At 35.2% G+C, this 26,832-nt stretch overlaps 1 protein-coding gene across 3 annotated transcripts in view; it reads right to left on the reverse strand.

Moving 5' to 3' along the window:
* The window catches only part of SNTG1 (syntrophin gamma 1), a 341,044-nt gene that overhangs the window by 213,786 nt on the left and 100,426 nt on the right, over positions 1–26,832 (reverse strand). The window contains exon 1 of one of the 3 annotated variants that reach the window (XM_064507560.1): positions 13,724–13,819. The exons of the other annotated variants lie outside the window; for them this stretch is intronic. The gene's annotated coding sequence lies outside the window, so the exon portion shown is untranslated. Of the gene's footprint in view, positions 1–13,723; positions 13,820–26,832 lie in introns of those variants that run through there. 3 annotated transcript variants of the gene reach the window in all.

The raw sequence follows: 26,832 nt of genomic DNA on the forward strand, positions 1-26,832 counted from the left end.
CAGTATAATTCTTACAGAAACAGGTTTATGAGGGAGATAAAGAACTGTAGTTAAAGGTAATGAGAATTGCTACCATTCCCAAGCTCCTTTTGATGTACAATATGTGTCTAAAATCTGAGGATAGGAGTAAAAATCAAAGCATGGATGCCTATACATAATGGGAATCTGTTGTGTATTTATCTTCTAGGAGTTAAATACATCCAAAAAGATGTATTTAGATAGATTTAGATAGATGAGAATACTAGCTATAATAAATTGTAATCTGTGAAAAATTAAGAAAGAATAAAGAGAGACTAGAGGATATAGTTTGCTGCCATTCTCCATGATGTTTAAGAAGGAATCTACAAACACTAGTAAGCATAAAAAACTCTGTGCTGTCTTTCAGTAGCAATAAATAAGATACATGGATAGAAATAAAACCAGAACCTTGACAAGACCCTTTCCCTGGTCTTTAAATACATAAATTCTCCCAAGATTAGAATGTATCTCTCTGGATGAAATCCACTGAAGGCACACCATGAATACAGCCAACATCCAATGACCATAAGTCTTAAGAACAACATCAGCAAATACCATGACTTTATATTTGTCATTTTTGGAAAGGTGAATCCTGAATATCCTGAATGCTTAGTACATTTGCATCAAACCCACAGTCTAAAGAACAGTAACTATAGCTCCAGCAGGGTACTCTTCATCATTTTGGCTTATATAAGATTTAATTCCAGATACTTTACCCATAAGGGGATAAATACTTGTGATTTTCATTTAAAATCTCTTGAGAGTCTTTGTTATTTTTGAAGAACATGACCATTTAAAAAAGGTTGTCACTTTTCCCACAATACTTTATAAGCCATTTTGTGATGGTCTTTCACATGCTGCCAGAAGAGAAAAGATCATTAAAGACTCCTCGATATTTCCCTGCAACCAGACTCATTGTGCAAAATTTCTACTCCACGCAGTGCACCGCATTGTTGTCTGACTGACAGACTCTCAAGCTCTTTCTGGGGATAAAGTCACGGAAAGTCGTAACAGTGAAATCCACAAATTACTTCTAGGATTATTTTTAGGACAAGAGAGCTTTGTCTGTGCTTATTTTACCATGGCATTATGAGAGCTGTGATCTTTTTATGTGTTTATCATCTTCATAATGTACCTAGGAAGTAAGGAAGCTCTACTTGTCCTGTTTCGAGATGGTGACCATTGCTCACCACAGGACAGCACAGGAAGGCTGGCTGGCACTAGAGAGGCTTAAGCCAAACAATGTAGTATATAGCATTTTAATCACTGGGAAACCTCCTTCTTTCTAATGGCAGAAATTGAACTAAAAACATTACCTCTATGCAGCAGGCATGTGACTGATGAAGCTATGTTGATTTCTATTAGCCAAAGATGTGTCCTAAACACGTATTTTATGACACTCCATTCTATTTAGAAAAACCCTTTTGAAGAATATTCAAGTATAGAGTTGTTTAGCTGTTTACACTAAAGCCCAAATTGAGGAGCGGTAAGTACTGAGTTTAGTTTTCATTCATTACCTTATGGCAGAGAATTTGGGCTGAAACCACTCCCCCTTTTCAAGCTTTAGATTTTGTCCTACTGTGAGCACAGGCAAACCAGGCTCGCATGGTTTGCACAATTCAGCATATAATGTCTACGCATTGAATTTAGCTACTTAGCACTTGATGGATTTCTGCACAGAAAATGAAAACTAATTTTACTGAGCGAGAATAGCCATAAACACAATAGAACAAACAACGTGCTATTTTGGGCATGACATACAGGGAAATACATTTTCAGACCAAGTTCATTGTATCACTCACATGTACACAGCTACAAATAAAAAAAAAATAAGGAAAAAAACAATAATTAAACACGGTAAATTTGAAAACTTCTGAGCCTTACTCGTTTCTGTTTGTATGGGAAAGAGTTAGTTAGCACTTTATAAGTATGACAACAAAGAAATTCTTTCTTTATTCTTAATTCTTTCTTCTTTAAATTACACATTCCACAGAACTCCTGATTCTATCCTTTCACCTAAACAAAGAGCAACTGCCAAATATTTTCTTCACATTTCATGTTCACCTCCATGTGTGAAACGAAAGGCTTTCAGATTTTTTGTTTTTCAAACCAGACTGGAGATCATTTAGTAATGTCCATAGGCTTATCTTGTTCGACCTCAGTGGAATCGGGCACAATAAAGCAAGCTAGAACAGAGCATAAGTGCTTCCCAGAGTTTTTTGTGCTTCACTAAAAATATTCTTACTGAGCTTTTCAGCCATGTTATTGTCTTAAAGAGGCTTGGCCTACTAATGCCAAAACAGTTTCACTCTTACTGCAGAAGAAATGTTTTAGGAGGTAACAGATTGGCTGTGGAGTAACCCAAACTCATGAGGTGAAAACATCTCTATAATGCAGGCTGGCACAGGAGACTACATCATGAGGATGGTCACAGCAGGATTAATTGATTCTCAGTCTCATATTCAGATATTTTAAAACAGCAAGAAAAGAGAAAGAAGGATAATGATGGAAAAAGGAAAACATAAGCGAGAGAGAACATTTTCATCAACACTGTTCTACAGTCAATGTTTACATGTTTACACATATATTTGTGTGTGTGTGTGTGTGTGTGTGTGTGTGTGTGTGTGTGTGTGGAATATAAGATATTTTAGGGGAAAGGGTGAGACATTCAAAAGATATAGTATAGGAAGGCTTTGGGGAACTCAAAAAAGCACAGAGCACAGCTTTCATAGCTATATTACCAGGAATAAGACGTACTGGAGATGCACAGTTGTAGCTGTAAAGTTTTAAAACCTCTGAAATCCAAGGGAAACATTGTTACTACTGGCCACAGTGGGGCATAATTAGCTGCTGATCATTTTTGCAAATCCAGTCTAAATAATTAAGCTAAGACCCAGAGAGCATGCATCCAAGTTGGGTCCACTACCCTTAACGTGTGCCAGCCGTCCTTTTCTTTATGCTTGTCTCCATACCATCACAATCAATGCGAAAAGACCTTCAGCTGTTCTTAAAGACTAGGGCCTCCCACACATAGAAAAAATAAATAAACACCATGCACCAAGATAGGGAAAACAGTACTTAGAATTACCCAACATCTCTTTCTCTCCTCTCCTTCCTAGTAAAAGAAAAAATCTTTGTGCCCAGTAATGCACCATATTTAACATTACCTTTGTGAGCAATATTTTACTTGCCTTGTCTACGTGATACTGAGAATTGAATATATTGTTGTAAGGAGAACTGAAGATGCAATTTACTCACTATTGCTTGTAGAAATATGTTTGGACATACATTTTTTTGCTGTATCACTAAATGTAATAGTTCATTACTACATTAACTATTGATGTTCTCACACACGAGAGATTTTTATGATCTTACATAAGATTTAGGGTTATAATTTCTTCATAAACTCACTTTGAGATTTCTTTTAAAAGCAGGCTACAGAACAATTTTGCTCATGGGATAAGAATGCTGTGTATGCATGATATTGTTTTAGTCTGGAATTGTTTGAGCAGCTGCATTTTTGGATGGTTTACAGTTGTATTTGAGCTCAAAACTGTATGATGAATTGCCCAACATCCAAGCTTTTATACAAAGCTAAGAATCAGAATGAATCAGGCTGAGTAACCTAAAAAAAATCCAGAAAACACGTGCGTACTGTTCTGTGATAGAAGCTGTTATGTATGGATACTTTATGTAAAAAATGGGTAAGTGAATTAGTATTGTTAAGTAGCGGAATTGTTTTAGTTTGTTATTTTTTTAAGTTGTTTCTTAAAAAAAGTTCTAAAATTATCTAATATATATGTCTTACCAAGAACTAACTGCTCCTTTTTATGTTAGATATGAAAATCCAAATGGGACATTTTTTTCTCATCATTCCCCTCTCCTCTTCTTTTGCTAACCCCTCTCTAAAGAACAGTATAATACTATTGTACAGTACTATTTAATTCTAAAAGAACTTTTAAAACTTTTTTTTTCCAGATGAAGTAGAATATTTATTTGTGTTAAGATGACTCTAGGCATAAAGAATTTTTAAGACTTCGGTTCAACCCTACATTTAACAACAGTGAGTTGGAAATATCTGAGAATACCTTCTGTTTGACATTTTTAATTGCATTCAGTTAATTTGGAACAAGCAAATAAATCATTCTTACTTTACAAAAGTAAGAAAAGTGAGCAACAAAAGTAAGTAGGAAATACATCTTCCATTTATTTATTTTGCTTATTATATATTCATAAAACATATAAAATATTTAAATGTAACAATAAATGAATTAATATTTTTTCAAATATATATATAATATATATGTGAATTATCATATATTTGAAAAGAAATGTTCATTTAGAATTTTACCCCATGCAACAGTTTTCTTTTGCTCTTAACTTCACCACAACTGCAGTGAATTTCACTACAGCAATGTCTCAAAATTAAAGAAACTTTTGAACTCATCAGTTAACTATTTTTTACTATTTCATTCCACCTATAGTACATATCTAGTTTCTCTACTGTCCTACGGTCTTCATTCATTAAGTTAATTCACTTATTAAGTTAATTCAAGAATGAAAGATTATGCCCAGTCATAATTCTGATAATTGGGGCTTGTGATTGTCATCTCTCTCTTTTCCTGACCTTTCCAAAGATTTGTGATCAGCAAATGAATTTCCACTGTCTTGTAAAACACACATGTTCTGTATTTTTGTTTTTCTTTGGGGCATCAAGATATTGTCTGGCTTTTAATTACATATTACACAATAAACAATTGTAGTGTGTCCTCAAGGCTAAAATGCCATTTTGGATTGAGTCATCCATCTTGTATTTAATTTCCACTTCTGACACAAGCCACAGTTTTTGTCAGAAAGAATTTTTGTTTGGATGTTAGCTTTTTATATATTGCAACAGAAAGCTGTCTGATGCATCCCCTTGACTCAACAGCCCTGCCAGAAGAATTCACAGACATTGTGAAATGACTCAAGAAATCAGCTATTCAGGATGCATGAAGACCACACCAAAGGCTTCAAGGGTCTTTTCTGAGCTTCTTTCTTTCAAAGGAGTCTTACCTTCCACAGCACTTTGTGCTTGGATAAATAGGGAACCTTTAGGAAACTAGAAATAGAAATTGCTACATTAGATCTGTGCCCACTGTGCCCAGCAGTGACTATGAAGACATTTCAGAATAACTGGAAACAGAACAAATATGCAACCTACCAAACTGAAGTGTTTTGCAGTTTCTACTACATTGTCAAACTAAGGCTGTGTTGAAAAGTAATACTGAAGAATGAACACGCAGCAGTTTCTCTGCTGCTGCTTAGTGAAGCCTAAGCTTTGCACCTGGTTAAAAGCTAACCTGTGAATCCGAGGAGGCCTGGATACCCTGCAGGATGCCTGAAGCCTCTCCACACTTCATCTTCTATGGTGCATCAGGCACCTGGTGTTGGGTTCCTCTGAGAGAAGCCCAATAAATTGTTTGCCCTTTGTCAACCATATCTGGGATATGATGCGACAGATGGTCTTAGACTTAGTTCTTTACAGTTCAGCAAGTACTGTGCTCCAGCCTGCACTGAGCAATCATGTGGGCTCCAGCTTTAAACCTGAGCGTTTTTCCACCACCTATACTGAATGACTGAATGTAGTTTGAGATGCAGCATGGACTACTGCTTGAATTTAAAATACAAAATAAAAGTACATTATAAAATATAAAAATACAAGTATAAAAAATATAATGAGACAGACGTTGCAACTTCTCTTTTGTCATACAGGAAACCTGTAGAAGAACAAATGCCAAATTCAGATCCTAACCACTGGGCCTACTTAACCCTCAAATATGAAGCCTTGAAACACTTCAGTCTCCTGTCTCGCCCTCCTCTCCCCTCCTTTTTTACGTTGCTAGCATTATATTACCAAAATGAATCTGTGTTGCTAGGCTTCTGGCCTCTGCAAAGGACAAAATTCCATAATGCAAAGGGACTGTCAACAGTTTTGCCAAATCCTACAAAAGTTTTGCCAAATCCTGAGCAGCCATTTCATTTGAGAAATCCTCAAATAAGCACCAGCTTGGAAGCTTGTGCTGGCCACAGCCCAGGGCAATCGATCCCAGTCGGAGCGAATGCCGCAACCATGTGCCAGCAGCAGTGCCCACACCGCAGGGAAAACTTCAGGCCTTTCACACATTCACTGAACTTATCTGACATTGCTGATAGAATGGCTATCAGTATGGAAATCCCTGTATTATTCTTGAAGGCTAATGTAGGTTGTTTATGCACAGCTGAGCTACTATATTTCAAGCCCTAAATGAGTTGGCCTTTGCCAGTTCCTTGGGTTCTGAATGATTTGGGGGGACACAGGAATGCTTTTTTCTTTTTTTCTGCCTGCAGTGCTCTCAAGAAGGGATATGCTGTTCTCCTTTTGGAAGTAGCATGCGTTTTACTCCAGTCCTGCATCCTTCGAAGGAAGAATGCATTGACCCTCACCCAAAGCATAATATGTCACTGGATATATTCCCATAGACTATAAAAAGGTTTTGGAAGAGGCCTTTGAACAGAAATCATATTGGTCTTTTTTAAGATTGACTGTGAGATAATCTTGTATAATACTTTATCCTCTCTATTTCTTGTAAGTAATTTGAAAGTGCTAGTAACATAATTCCCAATGATCAATGTATCTTAAATAGAGATAGGAAATTCCTCCTACAATAGAGTTAAATGTGAGGAAATTTAATGCAAATTATGCTACAGTACATGACTGAGACTGTAAATGAAGATTAAAATGCTAATAGGTACAATAATGCATTTTAAGGGGCATTCAATAGCAGCACATTAATAGTGTTGATACTACTCCAAAAAGAAGCATTTACTAGTCAACTGAAAAAACAAAACTGGAATGATATTAAATATTACAAGGTCATAATGCACTCAAAGATGCATAAAATCTTCACCCTGTCTGCCAGACCAATTCAAATGCTTAGAGTATGCTGATGGGAGACAATATGAAGAATATGAAAAATAGTTTTCACAGAATCACAGAATAGTTGGGGTTAGAAGGCACCTTTGGAGACCATCTGGTCCAACACTCCTGCTCAAGCAGGGTCAAGACAGACCTTGAACAAGTTTCCCAAGACCGTGTCCAGTCAGTCACGTCCAGCTGAGGCTTCACACTCAACTCACACATTTACATAGATATTGATCATTAAAATTTTCTATGTTACATAAAAGTGCTTGTGGCATAAGCGGCCCAGTTGCACTTCAATAAAAATAATGAAAAAGAGATAAGGAAACAAATTTATTTTTATTTTTTAAGATAAAAAAGGTGAATGCATACACACATGCATCTATACATAATTATTTTTTATGCATATGTGTGTGCTCAAATGTATGTGCGGGAATGGACAGTCAGTCATCCCCTGGGAGAGAACCCATTTTTTCTGTTTTTAAATGAAGGACAGGATGCCAACTTGGAGCATTTATGTTAGGTTAAGTCTGATGGCCAATGTAAGTTCTGTAGTTAGACAGCTTAACCAAACTAAAGAAGAGGAATGTTATTGAGGCTTCAGAATTGTTCCTCAAAAACCCAGAAGTGCCAGAGCTGAGACTGCTTGTGTAATCACAATGCAGTCTTTTGCAAATGCTTTGTGATATAGTTTTACATTTCATGGTTACATACTTTTGCAAAATTCATTTTTCAGTAATGGACAACAAAGTCTTAACATGGAAAATGGTAGTTTTCCTTAGCACTAGTAATGTTGCTAGCCTTGCCTATAAACAGAAGAAGATTAAAATTCAGCAGAACACATACTAAAGCAACTAGTAACCTATCGGTGATATTTAATATATGCTTTCTTTCCACTCAACCGCAAAGACTCAAAAATGCTGAGAGGAAAAATAGAAAGAAACTTCAAATTATACTGAACAAACTACATACCAAAAATAATATCCAAAACCCAAAACATGGATTTTGCACTTTTTTTAAAACAACTTCCTTACCACCCCAAAAAATCAAAACCAAAAAAGATTCTAAGTGTTGTTAAAAAGATTTCTAGAATATACACTAATTCTCAAATTTACATGCATGTTATATGGTTAAAAAATAAAAATATAAGTAAAAAGGTAATGCTTGTATAGGAGATAAAGAAAACATTTAAATTGCAGGAATTCATAAGTAAACTACAACTTTTCAGCTATGTTACCATACAAGACAGAGAAAGATGTTTTGGCAAGAACGCATGCTGAACAATAAATTCATACAATTCTAGTGGCAGACTATGATATGTATCTGATGACACATAATTAATACTTGATTAATGACTTTAATTTAGACACTATGATTATTTTCTTTGCAAAGACTTTAGCAACCAGAACAAGTCCCACCAGGTGTTTTCAGTGTAAATGCCTGAACTGCAACCACTCTCCTAAATCAGACTTGGATTTATTCCCTTCTTACTCCTCCTTTATCCAACTCTGATTAATATTTAAGTGCAGTCAGAGTTTGTTTTCATCTCTCCTATGTCTGAATTTTTACTCATGCTTCAAATTATTTTTTGCCTTTATTCTTGCAATTTGCTTTGTTATGGTACTCCTGACTGTTTAATCTGGCAGATCTTAGGAATCTGAGGCTAGAAAAAGATATTGCATGTGAAACTGGGTCTCAGACACAGTCTCAACTTTTCTGCCTTATAAAAGATTTAGATGGACTATTTTACAAATTATATCAATAACAATATAGCTGACTGCTATCTAACACAATTTGAATATCTTACCAAATAGTAACAGATAATGAAAATATTTGCAATAAAAAATTCCCTTCATACTCGTTTTATAGATCTGAAACCATCATTTTTATAGCAAGTCTTTTTACAGATTGCCCTCAATGTTTTGATCATGGCTGGCTGAGGAACACGCACATCACATTAGCAACAACGCTTCAATATCTGAATCCACTTCGAAATGGTTGTCCTAACAATATATACTCCATAGGGATTTATTTTGCACTAACTCACCAATGATACTCATTCAACCATTCTTCTATCTTAAGTTCTATCTTTTCTCTATCATTTTCCACTTATGAAAGTTTAGTTAGCTTTTGAGAGGCCATTTTATTGCTTTTTCTCTTGGATTCACTAATTTTCTGCAGAAGTTTCTGTTTCCAGTAAGCCGTTAAAATTGTTTCAGATCTTTTTTTCTCTGGGAAAGCAGAAAATTTGGGCCATTTTTCTGGGGTTTGTGGACAGCTAGTTCAAACAGCAACACCAGTTGCTGAGTCTCAAAACCTAGCATGCATGGTCCTGGCAACTGCATAGTTTATTTCAGTAAATCCAGAGTCTCAAGGTTTTTTTATATAGTACATGTGTAGTGAGAACAAAATGCTCACAATAAATCAAATGTATAAAACATTCACTGTCCAGTACTTATGGACATATTTCTCTCAAGAAAACTGGGTTAGTAATGTGGTAAACCCATACTGGGAAAAACAAGTTAAATATTTTCAGTATCACTTCCAAATTTTCATTGCTCTTTTAGTATCAAAATTAACTTATGTAGAAAGTCTTGAGTACTGTACTTTTGTAATAATGTTCAATTTCTTAAAGACAGTATGCCAGGAAAAGAAATAGGAATCAAGATACTTAAAAGATTTAATGAATTTAGAATGCTTTCATCAATATTGCAAGAAACATTTTTCAAAATAAATACCTTCTTTTGCTAACTAAACTACTTGAATACAAGAAATAGAACCAAAATAAAAAGTGTTCACCAGTACATCCAGAAACCCTTGCTCCAGTTATTAATGTTATTAATATGTGATCAGAAAGTATTGCAGATTGCACATTTATAATTGGTTGGTTGCTTTTCGTTTGTAAGAGTTCTCACAAGCACTCCTTGATTTGTGAAGCCCACTAAAGTACAGCATAGGTCACCACTTGCTCATGTAGCTCAGCTTCATTTCACTCTTTAAATAGGATTCCATTTTTAAATTTCAAATTAATTTTGGATGGATTATAATGTATCTGCCCAGTTTCACACCTATCCTTTTTACCCCTTGTCAAACTTGTAGTCCTGGTCTAGACAGTTGGACCATGGTAAAGCTAGCCATCTAGATAAGTATTTTACTTTTCTCCTACCATTTTAGAAAGGAATACATGAAATTTGGCACACTCATGTCTTCTGAAAAGTAAATTAAAGATGCATTCTTATAGCCAGACTCTCATGGTTTTTCTTGTTTGCTTTATTTCAATTTTCCAATCAGAGTTTATCCAATTTAAAACTGAAAAAGAATCTTTTCAGGCTTTTTCTCTCCAAAATTTGATTATTTTATCCTTCTTTTTTGCCTGCACCTCTCATTTTCCCACGCTGCTCATGTTCTGTACTTGTTGATAATTCTTATTTTCCCCCTTCACTGGTTTTTAACAGTTCAGTAGGCATAAGTTCTGCAGCTTGTTCATCCTGGGAATCATTTTCCTCCAAGTTACTGTCTTTTTACAGTGCTGTCTCTTTGCTTGGCTCCTGTCATGCAACCTGAATTACTTCCAAGACTGCTACTTTATGAAAATTTTTAGTTTTGTTTAATCTGTTCATTTGGGCAGTTATTCCTTACAGATTTGGTGCATGCAGCCACTGTCCTCAAAGCAATATCAAATTTATGCACTAGAGGTTCTTTTGCTCAGTCCAGTCAACTCAGGAGCTTAGCATAAGCTCCAAAGCTGTGAGTTTTGAAGGAGATTTTAGGTGAAAGCTTAGTAGAAAAGACAAGGGTTCTGCTAAAGACATAAGGGGCAGATGGAAAGGAATGAACGAAGTGGGAATGCAGACAAAGGGGGCAGCATTAAGGAGATAAAGTGGAACAAAGCACAGGACCCCAGAGGAACAGGGAAGGACCAAGTTGTCAGTAGAATGATTTTCTGCTTAAATAGTTCAGAAAGGACTCTGTGAACTTTGATTCATAAAACATTAACCCTGATGCTGGAACATTGTCCAAGCCTTAGTTTCAATTATTGTATTGATTCAAAAGAAATTATATTACACCTTGTAAAATGATGGTTAGTTTGCAGCACTCTCTAACACTACCTGCTACTAAGTACTTAGAAAGGAGCAATTACTAGCTAAAGGTAGTAGTCTTTTCTAACAGCAAAAAAAGAATGTTTACCTCATCATAGCCGACATTTGCTTGGCATAGCATCATAAACTGATTAAAAAAATTTCTTATCCTCCTATCCCCCCAAAAGGTTTCCCCTTTCATTTTACTTCTTCTCTTCATCCCACAGACCTACAGAACAGTGAAGCATCAGCTACTTCGATATATACAATTATTGAATTAACTTAAAAGAAATGCAAAGTCCACTCAGCCACTAAACTCCTTCTAATCTTAGTGAAAAAAAAAAATCACTACATATGCACAACACTGGGAACTAAGTAAATGCAAAACACACTTTTTCTTTTAGGGCTGCTTGTCAAGACCAAAAGCACACTTTCTTCCCAGGAGAAAAATAAGGATACAGAAACTCCACTGGGAGTAGATTAGCCATTTTTTCCATCTAAGCTCTTTGAAGGCAGCAAAGGTGAAGACCACATACACAGGTTTCCAGTGCATTGTTTTGACTTATTTTCTGAGTCTTCCCTAAGACTAGAGATGGATGTCATGGAAATAGGAGTCAGAGTTCTTCCACATGGCATCCTAAAGCGCAGGAATGGCCTCAAGGATAGTTTTTTGGCTGATCACATACATAGCCCATCTTCCAGACCAACCTGGTGAAGGTTGGTGCTGGCAAAGACAAGTTCCAACAGCACTGAGGATTGAAGTTTTTTATGATCCACTCTTGAGACACAACAGTTCAATTAAATGTTGAGATAACCATTATGCCTAAACTTGTAACAAAGCTCAGGAATTCGTCATAAAATTTATAGCTCTAATTTTCCTAATAAAGACAAATCCCTAAAAGATTTGTGTAATCCTATTTACAGGCACTTATTCCTCTGTCTTTGCTACTGTGTCTGAAGAATTTTATTATATATAATCATTTCTTATGCATTTTTCCTGCCTTATTAAGGTGACAGACACAGATTGGAAACCTTCCGTTCCAGGAAAAACATTACAGCAGGGCCAAAACACAAGGGACACAGAAGGCTTTGTGTTTTCACTTTCCCCAAAGCGATTTTTTTTTTTTTTTTTTGCAAGATAACGATTACCAACTACATTTACCCTCCTTATGTAGTTTACTAGTAAAAGGCTTCCCGAAGTGAGACACTGAGATCTAGGAATAAAATATATTTTATCCTTATTCCTCATTAACAATATTAACCTTATTTTATCCTTTATCCTTATCCTTAACAATATCCTTCATTAACTGAATGCTCACATTGTAGCCTTCTGCTTTCTGCTTTAACAGTATTCCATGCCAAGAACTTCTGGTCTTCAAACTCTTTCAGGTACGCCTAATCACTTCCAACATCTTCTTTCATGCAAAATTTAATTTTGTTCTTCAATTTGACCCTGATCAGCTTTCTGATTCTTGCTTCTCTGCTGTCCTATCAGCCCCAATTCTCCTTCTACTTCCTAAGAATTAATTATAATTCCATTAATCAGAACCTGGACCTGAAAACTACAGTAGTTTTAATGTTCAATGATATTTGAGAGGTAACAGGAAATTCTGGATTTGCTCAGCAGTCATCTGCTGACCTATTAACTACTTTTTGAAATAAAAATACAGGTTATAGTATCTCTCCTTACAAACGTGTCTCTCTCATTAACTTACACCATTGTAAGTAAAACAACACTATTACTAAATACTCCAAAAAGATCAACAGAAACTAGAAGCCCAGTCTTGCAGACCCTGTAGGTAAAAATTCCTACGTTTGACAGAAACTAAAAGGCAAGATCTTTTGCCTCAGCTGGAAACAGTAAGTTGTTGGTAGAAATGAATTGCATAGCAATTGTGCATTAGTAACAAATACTGAGTATAGCAAAACTCTAGCATGTTTTAGTATTTAATAAGTAGTAATAGTCAAATATCTTATGTTTTAGAAGTTAAAAGTTTCTAGCAGTTATTTAAAAAGACACATGCTTTTCTGTTTATACTCTCCATTTTCTGTACCAGATGCACCTAAAAAAAGGCACACTGAAGATATTGCATGTTTCCTCATATGACTTTTATAGTACTCCTTTTATGATTTTTTCCATATCTGATTTTATGATGGCTAATTATTTCTTCAAAATGAGTATTATTTTATATAGCACTTCACTCTGAAGTTAGCAGATGCCTTAATAGGCAACTAAATAATGCAGTGTCATGCCAGCTTTATAAAAAATCTTGGACAAAAAAATTCAGATGAATGTTAATTTAAAAGCATATGTGAATGCGAAACGCTTGCCTCATTGCTTATCAAAGTAGGGTTTTCACGAAGACTGAAAGAAGTTAAAAGACTGGGAGAGAAAACTGAGAATGCTCCATGCTCTGATGCAGAAAACAGTATGGTGTAGCTAAACGTGAGAAGGTCAGAACTGGAAGATAGTTCCTAGAATACATGATGCATTAAGAATTATCCTTAACAACTGGTAACAGAATGGAAAAAGACACCAAAAGATATATGGCACTTTTATGTCTGCTCACATTCACCTTTATGTCTACCTCAAGACATAATCAATATACTCTTCACCAGTTAACATTTCCAGAAAACCCTTTAATAGACACAACAAAAGTATAAATAAGAAATACAAAAACCTCACCTTAGGGAAAGTTCACAGTCTCAGTGTTGGCCTTAAATGGACAAGGTAGAAAGAGGCCACTCCTGCATTCTGTAATGTGGAGAAATACAAGAAAAGTCCTTTCCTGGAAAAAAGACACTACAACGCTGTATGGGAGAAACAGACCCAACAGTCCTTCATTTCTTTAAATTAATCCTCCAGCTCACTGAAATAATTTCAGTCTTTCTGCATGATATCTCAGCCAACAGGCTTCCACTACTAGCCAAACCTCCTTCAGACATTGAGGAAGCAGAACCACAGATATGAATGAGATTCAAAATTTAGAACCCTGTCTACAGCCGTAATTAACCAGAAAAGTCAGATGATGCTCAGAGTTGCAGTCCTTAGCTTAAAAGCCTGCCAGTAACAGAAGGATCTATGTTAAATCCAAGTTAGACCTGAATACCATTTTCATGCATGGTTTTAGGCACTTCCTTTAAGACACAAAGTACTGCAGACAGCACATACCAAGTTAGATTTCCCAACAAAAGACACTGTTTTCACATGCTTCTTTTCCTGCTAATGCTTTCCTGATAGCATTTACTGTACCAGATGTCTTCATCTTTTTTTCTTTTTCTCTATTGGAAAGTTTCAGCTATAAACAATTTCATTCTTTCTGAGAATGAAGCTAAGGAAAAAAATGATTTCCTCCAAGTTAAAAATAATTTCTTATAAATCGTGACCCTGCACCGTAACACTCTGGAATACATGGAATTAAGCAGGACTATGGCCCTTGTGTCAGAAATACTTCTTCAGACATTCCCATAGAAAGCTGACCTAAATAGGCAGGGTATAGGCCTTCAACTTATTTTAGCAGACATATGTTCAATACGCACTTGTAAGACTTTGACTTTTAAAATCTCTGAAGGTTTCAACTTTATGGTGCATGGTCAATTCATTACAGCTTTTTCATGTTTCTAGACTTTTTATGTACTATCACCAGGCAACTGCATCTGACAGGAGTTGGTAGATTTGTCTCTGGTATTTTTTTCTTCAGGCTTCTTGATCCATTGCAGTGCTATATATATTTTTAAAAGGCTCTTCCTTCTTATATCCATTCCTCTGCTGCACAAACAGGTTGGAAGAAAAAGACAATGTGATCTGGGCAGGTGGTGACAGAAAAAGATGGAACAAAGTAACAGTGGAGAACAGACAAAAAACCTGCATAACTGACTGAGGATATGCCTCAACAGTCTTAAAATCAGTTAGTGTTTCCTGAGTCTTTATGGTCCTACGCTATCTAGCAAAGACCTGTAAAACCCATTGGAAAAGTATGCCTCTTTGTCTGACTAGTAGCAAGTCTCTATAGAGAAAAAACGCTTCCAGTTGTTTCACTCACACTGTTACCTCCAGTTACTAAGGGTTGTGCTGTGAAATACTTGAAGTGTCTAAACAAAAATATTTAAAACAAACTGGGAATAGGAATGCACAATTCAATTTCTAATTTTTCAGCTTATTGAGAGAGAGAGAAACAACACTTTAAGAAAGCACATTAGAAGAATGTTATAATTTCAGTCAAGTACTCCAGAGTCAGTAAAAAATAACATTGAGTCACCCATGGCACATTGCTTCAAGTTTTTGGTATACATGTATTAACATATTTTTAATTACATGTTTTCATGTAACATTTTTCTCCCCACAGAACTTCTGTTTCACTCATTGCACAAGACAGATTGTGTGCCGGGGATGAATTTCTCAGTCACAGCTAAGAATCACAAGCTCATAATGGATAATGTTGCAGTTAAGTCAGTTATAGGCTAGTCTGAAATACCGGATGTTTTTTCAACACAGCCACACAATTCCTGTATGGTACTGGACAAGAAACGTAAATCATCTCAGATTTGATATGTTCCTAGTGCTTTATAATATTTCTTATAATACAGTTCTACCCCTGGGATCTGATAAATGCATTGTTTACTTCAGTAATACTTTAAATCTGGTTCAAACAAATGATGTGTTACATCATACAAAATAGTCTAAAATAGTAAGTCACAACTTTGATAATTTTGGCTTTAAACTTTCTATATGTCACTTTTACATGTATGAAATGAGGGAAATACATAACAGGTATGTTATAAAAATAAATCTGTTATTATTATAAAGCATTCTGAAACTATCACAGGAGTGCAAGAAAACAGCCAATGACAGTATTATATGACAAGGAATCCTACTAGTTGGAAATAAATATGGTACAGTGACACTACATGAAAAAAGGAAATGTTTAATTGTACTTTTTGCCAGTAGTGTCCACTGTATGCATTCAATAAGGCAGTGTTTGAGTTGTTTAATAAATCACTATGCAATTAAAGATTTTATCCTACCAAATACGGATTAGAAATTGCATTAAGGTGGCACAGAGAATCTTAGTGCTGGCATTTCTTAACTTTTCGGACTCTGATTTTCTTAGTTTATTATCTCAGACACTTCTATGTCACATCTATTTACATTTGTACTTATTCATTAGTGGTATGGTGTACATTATAGAATATATCAATATACGTAATTGTGCAAGAGAAGAAAAGAATTCAACTAAACAAAAGAATTCAACTAAAAAAAAAGCTTGTCAGAAGGAAGGGCCTTCTATAGGATTAGAGAATGATGCCTGTAGTCAAAACTGAATTGTTTGGGGTTATATATCGCTATACCAAAAGTTAGGAAATAATAGCTTCAATATGCAAGCTAAGTGCATAAATATTTACATCAACAGAAAAAATGCATCTGTAGTTCTGCAATTTGGAGAAAGTTGTGGGTGTATCAGAGACATAAGAATATCTTGTTCTTGTGGATTTTCTGCTCCTTTGGAGACTATTACTATACACAAAATGTATCCACTAACTACCACTGTCATTTAATTACTTCATTCATAGAGCTCTTTTGTTGTGCATATGCAAGATTACTGATTTGTTTTACTGCCCATTAGTGTATCCCTGATACTTTTTTGTAATTAAAATAATTCAAAGGACAGTATGCCAGCCAACTAAGTGACTCATGCAGAGCCCAGACTTTTGCTCTGCATCAATATGCATAGTTTTCTTTAACTTCAGGACTGCTTGATTATGCTTCTCAACATATTCAATCAGAAGGGGTTCTGAGGAGATTTTCTTTTCAATTATGCATGCCTCATTATCATATTTTTAGTGAAGCGGAAAGTACATTACAAGGTGAGAGCCAAAAATGACGAGATGGAAAGCACAAAGCATAAGTGTCTTAGAAGCATTTCTAAATTTGTCTGAAATAATATTAATTCATAATAATAACAATCACCCTTTCTATAACATTGCACTTTACAATCAGCTCTTCAGAGCATCTTCCACAAGATAAGATATGGCACAAAGTTTCAGTGGGGGAGGCACACAGATATCACTGGTGAGGCAAACAAGTAGAAAGTATTACACGATGCAGCAGGATTTAAGGAAAGATGTTTTCTAAGGTTGAAAACAGCTATTCAGGAAACAGGAAAGCCTTTAGCTGAGAGGTAATGCGACACTTATGAAAGACAAAACTGATGGAGATAAAGCCTTAGACTACAATATGGAGCTAAAACAAGAGAGAAGCACCACACAATCAGGAGATATTTGGAGTGTGACGCTGAGGTCAGTAGATCAGAAAGCAGATCATGGTTTGGTAGGGAAAGAGAAGAAACTTGACTCTGAGGGTAAGAGAAAACACACAAGGATTTAAAGGGTGGAACAGTGTGGCTGAAGGAATACGACTTTCAGCAGCAGTATTTCTGTTAGACTGGACAGCTGAAACCTTCCCAGTGAAAACTGGAGTAGAGAAGAAAGAGAGGATGGATAGATACGAAGGAATGAACTGAAAAAGCAGGAGGAAAAAGCCAAAGAACTGCAGACAGGACAGAAGAGGAGAGTTGATAAGCTCAGGAAGGGAGAGTCTGGATGAGGAAAGAGAATGATATACGGTTGACAAAGATGCCTGAGACATCAGAAGAGCCATAAAGAAGCAACAGAGAAATCTATGCTTAACAGTAAGATTTTTTTTTCAGAGCAAAATACAGAGAAGCCAGATTGGAGAACATCCAGAGCAGAATTTTTGGAAGAACAGGATAGGCAGCCTTCATTGACACTGAAAGAATTCAAAGGCAAGGAGAAAGTTAGTGTGGCAACAGGGAAACAGAACAGGAAAGATTTTTTTATTAGGTGAAGACTGTGGATAATATGCTTACAGGAAAACAAGTACAAAACTCAAAACAAAGAAAAAAAAGAATAATAAAGGAAGTGAGAAAAAGGAAAGATACAGTCTAAGGGACTGTGAAGACCTAAAGAATGCCTTGTCAGAAGACAGATTAAGTTAAAGGCTAAGGGAATTAATAAAAAGATGAGGAGGAGGAAAGAATCTTTCTGGGTATTGAATTTATACTGCTTCAACATTTTAAAAGATCATTCACACAAAGAAATCACATTTATACTCTTAAGCTCTAAGACACTGCTAACAAACCTGATCTATCATCAGAAAATGGATGTGCTGTTGAACAAGAGCCAAACATTAATTTAATGGGAGAGTGAAGATATGACAGTAAAATCTGCATTAACAAAGCAGTCAAAAAAAAGTATTACACAGACCTTTGGGGATAATAATTAAGAACTATAATTCTGTATAACATATGTTTAATAAAAATGAACTGTATAAAATAAGCACAAGTGGCAAATATCCACAGTATGGTGCACACATATTACAAGATCTTTAACAGATTTAACTGTTGGTCTGTGGCTTCCTGAATTCTTCTTCTGAATAAATTATTGACCTTAAAGTACCTAAACATATAAACACTAACAACTGGCAATACGACTGACTCTCTTCAAGCTTATGGACTATTAGTGATTTCAAGAAAACTCAGATATCAGAGTTTGACAGAAGTCGTGATTAAACAAAACAGGTACTTAGCTTCCTCACTAAAATTAATATAGCATTATGAATATCACAGCTGTAAAATAAACATGCCACCTCTACTACTAGGAAACGGGAACAATGAGAGGTGTTTGATGGCTTTTTTGCATGAAAAAAAGTGTTCTTCCTAATGTCAGAACAAGGTTTTTGTACTTAATTATTTGCTGCATTTTGCTATCAAGACGAAAGCTTTACTTGGTGCACTCATACTAAAAGCACTGTTGGAGAACCACTAATGAAACGCAAAACAATAGAATGCAACAAATAAAACCTTTAGAAAAATCACCGGATGAAAGCAGGCTTTTAGAACTCTCCACTAGCACATATGAGATGCAAAAACATTGCCTCTGCATATTTGAAGGGAATTACTTGAGCTCTCAAAATCTAGAATTTTGAAGAGAACTTTATTAATTTTCAAAGAAGACTGAAATCTATATTTATTTAGTAGGCAGTTGCATCTATTTCCAGCAGCAAGCAAATTTTTGACACAGAGCTGTGGAAATATATCTTTGACTTGGCAGTGAACATAATACAGTTAATAGCTGTTAAATCTTTTTACGAGGAAATATTCTGTATTCCAGCTTTTTTTAATGTGTATATTAATATACAGTTTTAAAACAATTGACTAAGCTAGTCTATCTACGCTGTGGATTTTACTGTTTTAATTCATATATCCTTCCTCTACAGCAGCCAAAAGACAATTCACTATAAAGAAGTGAAACAAAGGTACAGAACCTTGTTGTCAGCGTATTTCTTTAATTATCACTGATGATTTAGTTAGAAAAAACATAGTGTTCAATTTCCTTTGCTTATGTGTTCATCTTTTTAAAACTGTTCTGCTTAACTCTACTATTATATATAAATTAGATTACTTCTGACAGTGTAATGGTGGATATACTCACTATATCAAATTATTCAAAAAACTATACTTGAAAAAGTAGGCCACAATGCTCTTTATGTTCCCAGAAAGCAATTAAAAGACAATAAAAAGCAAAGTGGACCTCCTTCACTCCCTTATCATAGCAGTGTATTCTGGATCAGATAGTAACCCTCTAATAAACCCATGAGAGCATTTCAGGGTCCATGATTTTTGTTATGATTGAAACTGCAAGAAATGGAATTTCAACTTGAATGTTACAAGCTTGATTTTCCAAATCCTGCTTATTTTCCTTTTCAGCTATTTTTGATTATTATTAGATATGCATTATAATTCTTATTTGGAGATCTTGATCCTTTTTGAATAAGGAGAAATTTCTCCTTATCTTGGAATTCCAATTGTTTCTAGCACAGAAGGACCACTCAGAAATCCAGAGTTTTTTCTTGCATCTGATTGCTTCTGATGTTCCCCCCCTAAATCCTGCCTCTCTTCCACCAGTCTAAGCGAGTGCTTTCCTCAGCACCACACACTGCTAATAGCATGCCCAGCTGTTTTCTGAATTGCTATAGCTGCCAGGCACTGGAGCTCTAGGATATTTTAAAGCTGGCCTTCTCTCTTTTAACACATCATCATCTGAGATAAATTAAGAAGGCAGATTAAGAACACAGAGTTTAAAATTTATGCTTCTACTTTTAAATGTAGGAGTGAAACTGATTCAACAGCTAACCCTGACTTCACTTTTGTTTTGATTTACAGTAAAGACTCTATGGATCTTACTTAAAGATAAGATCTAGTATGATAATCAATTTAAACCAAGTTAACCTTTCCTTACCTTAGTGGTTTATTATCACTTTGAGACAGTTATCTCTGCAAACAAGCAGTGGCATTTCAATTTCTAGGAGTCTTTACCTTTTTGTAACAGAAGCTCCAAGGCAAACTAGGTGATTGAAAGAAGTGAAGCTACTTCTTGAACGGTTCTACATTTTACTGTAAATGTACAGATAAATTACAAAATTACTGTATTTCACAGGAGAAAATAAAAAAATATTTTCTAAACCCTGCACCTACACATATTCATCAGAAACTTAATTTCAACTTCCTTTGTCAAGGAGAGTTAATTCCATCGCCATGGCCAGATTCTACTTTGCCTGATCAAAATCCCCCCAAAATGATTTTGAACACAAAATATAGTCCAGTTCACTTTTAATTGTTGTGTGGTGTCATTCTCTGCCATTAAGTAGAATCCAGATGCCAAAGTCATGGTCATGTTGCAGTCTAGAGTTAAAAAAAAAAAAAAAAAACACCACAAGAACATCAAATAATTTCCAAAATAAATGTTGCTTTACTAGTAAAGCTGATTATTTTTTTTTCCTTCACTGAATAATTTCAGTGTGTCACAGTTCTACCTGTAAATCACTTAAAATCACATAAACCTAATTTTGGAATTTTGCCCATAATAAATCATCACATACACAAAAAAAATCCACCAGAAATTATGTAATTGTGACCTAGTAAGAGAGAACTTTCTGGGAAAGTTCCAGGTTAGTCAATAAATTTCTGAGATATTGATGAGCAAATGCACATTATTTATCTGACAAAATGAGCTACAAAGTACTGGAATTCTCATCTACAGATTCTGAATCGTAAATCCTCCACATATAAGTAGCTGCTTTATGTTTTCTTCATATTTTTGTAAGAATTCATAAACAAGACCAGATGTGTGATGCAGTGCGTGTGTATTTACACAGTAGCACTGGTGCAACTCTCAGCTGGTTTTCTTTGGAATCCAGTTTAATAAAACCATTTTTTAAAATTTGTGAAATTACATTTCTGCTAATTAAGCAACACAAATATGAATCTATGTCAGGTACGTCAGCCAACTTGCATCAGTTCCATACAATTACAGGTCCTATTGTATACCTGTACATACCTGTTATTTTAAATAAGTCTATTTCACATTATTTGTGTTTTAGATATATTTTTCAAAATATCTTTTATGGAAGGCTAAAGGCTCATTTACTTTATTTCTCTTTACTAGAGGAAATTCGAACAACATCAGTCTGTCACTGACTTCAGTGGTGAGAAGATCTTACACAAACACATAGAACGGAATTTCATTAAGGAAATATAAATGTGAGCAGACTGTCTTAGACAGACAAACTGAGCTGCATTTTATAGAATATTTTGGACTCCTTTGAAAAGTATGTCTGAATATTTTAATTGCTGTGAAAAAATCAACATAATTAAAATATGATTTTTTTGTATCTCTTGATGTTTTACTTTCATTATCATCTTGCAATTTTATTGATCTTTTTGTTTCTTTGACTTAATGATCTCTGCTAGGAAGCACAATGTCTTGTTCACTGGGCTGAATGCTACATAAGTAGTCCATAGATGTTTTTTAAGTTGAAATTGCTATTTTTGATGAAATTTCAGTTTCTACCAGTTATTTTCTCCTCCTGCCACTTTTGTTTCCATAATGGCTTAAGTTATTGCTAAGCATTTAACAGGCTGCAATTCTCACCAGGCTTTGGCTCTGTTTCTGCAAGCTGTCCCACATAAATATATAGCCTCATGTTTCTACCCCAAATCTCATTTCAGTCTGAATGTTTGTTGAATCAAAGTTGTTTTATCCCAAATGTATCTCCTTTAGGAAGATATTACTAGTTGCCTTGACATTTCTGCATCTGACTGCAGCAGTCCTGCAATCAGCTCAGTGATGTACTATGGGCCTAACTCAGACCAATTGTGTTTGTGATTTCCCTTTAGACATGTTTTTGATGCTCTAAACTTATTACATAGCACGTATAATGATAGGAATATTACCTGTAAAAGACATAGCCTTAGAAAAGTGTGCAGGTACCCAAAAATATTTTAACTCAAACAGTATATGCTCCTTGCCAGTATTAAAAATGTGGCAGCAGTATAAATTAAATTATTATAGAGAAATAAAAAGAACTACAGACTTCTGGGGATTTTAAAATGTTTAGTTTACATTTCTTTTTTCATGAAGTAAAGTTCAGGAAAGCATTTTTTTTTTCTTCTCTGAATCATATAATTTCCCACCTAATTCTTACTGTTTCTTCGGTTGGGTTTTTTTTCAATTATGCACAAAATCCTGCACTTAAAAGACTGCAAATCTCCACAGAAGATCAATGCTAACTTTGCTTGTGATTAAGGTAAAAAAAAGAAAAAAAAGAAAAAATCTAAATCCTAAATCCCTTCACTCCAACTCATGATAAATCCCTATTAAATTTTCTGGCAATTATGCTGGACTGAAATCCAAAAGACCTAATGCTTTATAGTTGTCTTACTCTCCCTTAGAAGTAAGCATTCTCAAAATGCTTCTAATCTGTATATAGCATTTTATCCAGCAGTTTAAAAAGAATTACGTATTTGGAAGAAAATCTAGAAAACAAGAATTATAAATTAGATGAAGACCAAAAAACCCTTCTGTCTTTACAATGCTTTAGAAAGCCTAATGTTTCTCATTAAAATAAATTCTCTCCAAATCTTTCTAAATTAAAAAATGCTTCTCTACTGGGATGTCCCGCAAATCAGACATCTAATAGTAAATAAATAAATGGTGAAAGCAAGTTACATTGAGCTTTAAACTTTTCACTTTTAATAAATTAAGTTATTCAAACCTTGACAGAGCTCCTGATGTGCTGACATTTGAGGTTTGGATTTTTTTTTTTTTTTTATAAATCATTTGAGTTTTATATCACTTCTATCCTTTTAGGAGTAATCCAGAACCCATCTCTTTGGCTAAGCTTTTGGGCTAATCAGTTCCACTGCATGTCTGCTATGTTATTAATGTTTACCCTAAATCCAATTTTATTTTTCATAAGCACCCTGCTTCCTGCTCTGAACCTCTGAGATAACTAAGCGTTTGCTCTTTATGTACAAACTAGCAGCGAGCAGGACCGGTTTACCTCTTGTCTCTGTCCCACACCAAAATGGATTTCTGAATTTCATCTTCCAAGCTTTTTTTCTCTCATGTCATTTATATGTATATCTATCTACAACTCAGACTGGTTCCTCTCTGTATTCTGAGAGACTACATGCCTATTTGGTGGCAGGGATGAAGAAGCAGAATGGCAATGGCACGCAGACCAAATCAGGACAAAACGCAAAGTCCAGTGTCCTACGCACTGCTCATGTTCTCCTAGCCAGAAACCCTCCCATGATGTAAACTGTGTGATCTTCATCATGCCAAAAAAAAAAAAAAAAAAAAAGAGCAGGATTATTTCAAGACCTCAGGGGAAACCTAATGCTAACTTATAACCTGTTTTCACCCAAATTAGCCCTAGATGCAATATGCATTACCATTAAAGAAATAATTAACAAACTCTTTGACCTGTAAAATTTTGTCAATGACAATAGCTTCAGATAAGAGTCTGCAACAAAGAAGTCTGCTAAAATACTCATGCTAAACAGGAGATCCAAATGCTATGTATAGCTTTCTGGACTACCCTCAGGTTTCTGGGAACCATTATGGTAATTACAGAAGAACATTCTACAGTTTCATAAATATAAATTTATAATTATTTCCCTACATGTATAATTATATACAGTATAAGTATATATAAGCTGCATATACACATACAATTCATAAATGGAATTAATAAATCTATCGCTGAAAGAAAGAAATAAGGCTTAATTTTGAGATATCTTTAGCACAGAAAAAGAACTGTTCTGCCAGACAGGCAGCCCAGATTGGAAAAGAAAAGGGCATTTCTCTTTCCTACCCCATAAGACTGAAGTGGTGAGAATGTTGCTCCTACCATACTCTTCCTGTGGCTCATCAAGGAGCAGCTTTAGATTAGGCTTATAAAACTTCTTCTATAAGCAGACCTGTCACTTTTTCATGCATTTAGCATCTGGATAAGGGAAGGAGGAGGAGGATAAAAATGGATATCAGTTTCTTATATTCCTTCCATGAACAAATTCTAGCTTTGATTTATTCTGCTTCATAATGCTGTGAGTTTTAGCGCACTTCAATGTGGAAGTAAGAAAAACACCAGGGAAGTTCAGGGCCATTTCGGTTTTCATGACTGCAGAGATGCCATGATGGCCACGGAAGTTACACAGGCACAGAAGCAGATCGTCCATAACTAACACACAACATTGTGAAACCACAGAGGCCGTTGGGCAGTACAACTCTTGCTCCATTCCTATCACAGTGTGTCAGGAGTCATCCACTATTCCCCCTCTTCTTTCCTCTCTATAAGTTAAAGCCATTCTCACTGACATGACAGTTAAAGAGGATACATTATACTACTAACAGAGAAAAAAGGTATTTAGGAAATGAACGTGATCCCTAGCAGTATATAAGCTGTCATCATATTCAGGGACTAGACTAAGGTACTTTCTACCCTAAGGAGGGTATCTTCCTCAGTACTACTACTGTTAACAAAACTACTATATAAATATCTTAAAACAGACTAATAGGGATTCCACTAAAAAAAAACAAAAACAAAACCCTAGATAGCTAATGAAATGCATTTTAAAATTGATTGTACCTTCCTTTAAAAGAAAGGAATGAACATCTGCATTAACTCTATCACAAAATATAATGAAACACAGCTAAATGATTCTCAAGATATATGTGAGGACAACTAACTTTGTTAGTATGAAATTAACTACAGATAGAGATATAAGAGATTTTCTTCTTTAACATAAGTTGAAAATAATGTTGAGAAAACATACTACTGTTTTCATCATTCTGAAACAGCAAAACATCTCATGAAGTTGATTTTTGTGTGCATGTAATCCTCCATTCGTATCCACTGTATCCTTCAAAACGGAACAACATAATTACATGCTTAAATGTCACCATTGAGAGAAGGTGAAGTAAGGTGAGTTTCTGAAAAACATTTAGACTTTTTGCAGAATATGCAACTCAATATCCTAATACCTACAGTAAACTCGCTCAAAGTTTACACTGAACAAGAAGCCAAACCCTTTGATTCAAAGGGACAATAGATTGCAGAATCAGCCAGACCTCTATTCGAGTTGGTGGCAGATAGACACAAAAAGACCCCTAGCATCTCCCCACCAGCGCCACTGTAGGCAACAATCAGAAATGTTATATCATGAAGATACATCTACAGAGTGTCTATATAGGCCTGTTTTTGTTTTTGTTTTTTCTTTTTCTTTGTGGAATATGAAGAATTAAGTGCACAGAAGACAGTGAGATTTGGTAGCAAATATCCACATGTAATTTGTGAACTTGTCAGTGAAGAAAAAAGATTTTTTTCGAAAGCTAGAAGCATAGTATGAAGTTCTGAATGAACTGAGTATGAAATTCTATTATAATTTGTTATGTTCTTAGAAGATACAAAATGATACAGCATAGTGTATACTTAGGAATTAACATTTCTTTACAGTATCACACTGCAATACCTATAATTCTATGGGTATTCTCTTAAAGTAGAAATAAAAAATCAGTTTCCAAACTCAGCTATAAATGTAAGGTCCCATGAAGAAATGATAAAAACCTCCTTTTCCTGCCTGGATATATTACTTGAAATATCAGTACAGAGAGAAGTATTGCAAGCTGTCACCAGTTCACCTGACTACCTCTGGAAGAGTTGCTGATCATTGTTCTACATAAAACAAATACTGTCAATATCCCTTCATGAGCAGTATCTTGCAAGATGTAATTCTGACCTCCCCAGGCCTCTTCCCAGGCCTTTGTGGGACCTATTTTTCTCTTTGTGATTTGATCCTGAAGTTAATTCTGTGTCTAGATTTTACTCCAAGGTTACCAACTGTGGTAACTGGTATATCTACATAATTTGGCCTCTGCCAGAAGGTCTTGCAGTGGGCAATTGATGCTGGATGGTAATAAATGCATAGAAACAGAACTTCAACACAAGTATCAGTTACTGTTGAATACAGTGCATACATTCTAGACTAAGCAAAATGAGTTTCTCTTACACAGAAAATGGCAAGTGCAACATTTACCTAAGCACTGACATTGCGCTACGGCCCCTTGGAAGGGAACCCCTGTTCAGGGAACCTATAGCCTCAGCAATTGCTGCAGACAATGTGCAGTAAGGTCCTATGCCTTTTGTGGACCTTCTCCCCCCCCCCCCCCCTCCCATCCTGCTAGAAATCTCTTTTCAGTGTTCTGAAAATCCAAAGCTTCAGCCAGGGGAGAAACAAAAACAACAGCAACAAAACCCCTGCCAATTCTAATTGTGCTTAGATACAGTATCTTCTAATAACAGAGTGTTTTTTAAGATTACTTTGAAAAAAAAAACCTAAAGATTTCTTAATTCTTAGTCCTTCTTTCATTAAT

Source organism: Dromaius novaehollandiae, chromosome 2 (genome assembly GCF_036370855.1).
Source record: "Dromaius novaehollandiae isolate bDroNov1 chromosome 2, bDroNov1.hap1, whole genome shotgun sequence".
Classification (NCBI taxonomy): Eukaryota; Metazoa; Chordata; class Aves; order Casuariiformes; family Dromaiidae; genus Dromaius; species Dromaius novaehollandiae.